We start from the raw sequence: 2,088 nt of genomic DNA on the forward strand, positions 1-2,088 counted from the left end.
GGAACATTCTAGATCTTTGCTGTCCAGGCCGATGACCACCCCCCAGACACATGTAAGGACTGAGCACTTGACATGCGGCCAGTGCACCTAAGGGATGGAATTTTAAATTTTATCTCATCGTCATTAATGTTCATTTAAATAGCCACATGTGCCTCGTGGGTACCCTGTGTGACAACACAGCCTTGGATAGAGGGATGTCCCTACAGCCAGGGACAGGGAAAGAGCAAAGTGCACAGAGGAAGGCAGTTAGCAGGCCAGACCATAAATAAAAACACACTTCAATTAAGGGCCCGGAGCGGCCGCAAAACCCACGTTGATACGTGTTTACATTATAACCTCCCCCGGGTTACTCATCCCACACTTAAACCCTCCAGCTCCCACCAGTAAAAAGGGTGGAACAGGGGAAACTGAGGAAGAGTTCTCAGGCCGGGTTGGGATCCCAAGTCATGAGACCTCCCCGGGTGCTGGTGTCTCACTGCAAGGTCACAGAACAGAGGGGACACTTCTCTGGAGGAAGAATCCTGACAGCATTCTATGAATTTTGAATGCAGCAGGGTTTAGAGCCATCTTTGTGGGAGGCTCCTGCCACAGGAGCCACTGAGATTACAAGATTAGCTGCAATCCAAACCACACTGGGAGGGAGAAAAAAAAAAATAAGAAAGGGAGATACAGGGAAGGGAGTCCTGGGAGGCCTGGCTGAGTGGAGAGTTCTGAGCAGAGAGCTCAGAGTGAAGGAGCCAGCTAGTGGCTGCCCAAGGGAGACTGTCCCAGACAGAGGGGACAGCCAGTGCAAAGGTCCTGGGGCAGGCAGACACTCAACCTCTCACTCCAGAAGTCTGGACTGACCCCTTCATATTTCAAATAGGAATTTTGAACCAGCCAAAAGAGAACGTTTGTTTTGTTTTGTTTTAGAGACAGGGTCTGCCTCTGTCACCCAGGCTGGAGTGCAGTGCGTCATCATAGCTCACTGCAGTCTCAAACTCCTTGGGCTCAAGCCATCCTCCCGCCTCAGCCTCCCAAGTAGCTGGGTCTACAGGCATGCGCCACCATGCCTGACTAATTTTTTCTATTTTTGTAGAGACGGGTCTTGCTATGTTGCCCTGCTGGTCTCAAACTCCTGGCCTCAGGCAATCCTCCTGCCTCCACCTCCCAAAGTGCTGGGATTACTGGCATGAGCCACTGCACCTGGCCAGAAACAGAACTGAATCTCCACCACCCACACACAGGTTTCCCTCCCTCAGTAAGGACCCCTGCACTGCCTGTCCCAGGTGTCTCTCTGGCGTCACCCCAGGCCTCCCTGGCTGCCAAGCTCTGCAGCCAGAATCATTGCTCTCCCGACCCTGGCCTTGAACCTAGCGATGCTGTGACTTCACTGTCCTTGTGCTGGCTCTCAGGTCCTTTGTCACAGGGCTGGGAGGAGAGTTGGAAAAATTCACTGATGAATTAATTGCGTAGCCCCAGCTGGGCTCCCAGGAAGCGCTGGATCCCGGGAATCAGTAAGTTCTCTGCAGAAAGGGGGCCTGAAGCTCCCTTTGCATTGCACGTTATTCAATAGGGAGGAAAAACGTCATTCGCCCATCTCTAAGAATTGGGGTGAGAGGGCCAAAGACCCCAAAAATGATCAGACTCCATAACCAAGGCAACTACTCGCCGCCTATCCCTCCCCAAGTCCCACCCTCTGGCCTCCCAAGGCCCACGCCCTCCTACATTTCCCTGACCCTGCTGGGACTCCGCCCCCCGCCCAAATTGCGTCTGGCTAGCTCTGCGCGCCACCTTCCAGGCAGCGGGACCGCAAGGGTTAAGCGGAGGCTCTGGGGCTCGCTGAGTGACAGCGCGGCCGGCGGCCTGGGCGAGCCGACCAATCAGCGACGGCGAGGCTGGCCCACGTGGGCTAGCGGCCTCGCGATTGGCTAGCGCCGCCCACCGCCGCCCGCGGAGCCCGAGCCCACGTGCAGCTGCCGTGCGCTCATTGAGCGGCTTCGCGGTGCAGGTGGCGGCTGGGCGGGGCCGGGGGCGGGGCCGGGCCGGGGCCCGACGGGTCAAAGGCCCCCAGTGCGGGTGGGGGATGAGGAGGCTTTTCCTCTTGGC

At 56.7% G+C, this 2,088-nt stretch overlaps 1 protein-coding gene across 1 annotated transcript in view; it reads left to right on the forward strand.

The window, feature by feature from the left end:
* TLE6 (transducin-like enhancer of split 6) overlaps window positions 1-2,088 on the forward strand; it is a 13,645-nt gene that overhangs the window by 1,367 nt on the left and 10,190 nt on the right. The window lies entirely within an intron of this gene.

The sequence above is a fragment of the Propithecus coquereli genome, unplaced genomic scaffold (assembly GCF_000956105.1).
Source record: "Propithecus coquereli isolate 6110/MARCELLA unplaced genomic scaffold, Pcoq_1.0 Scaffold241, whole genome shotgun sequence".
NCBI lineage: Eukaryota > Metazoa > Chordata > Mammalia > Primates > Indriidae > Propithecus > Propithecus coquereli.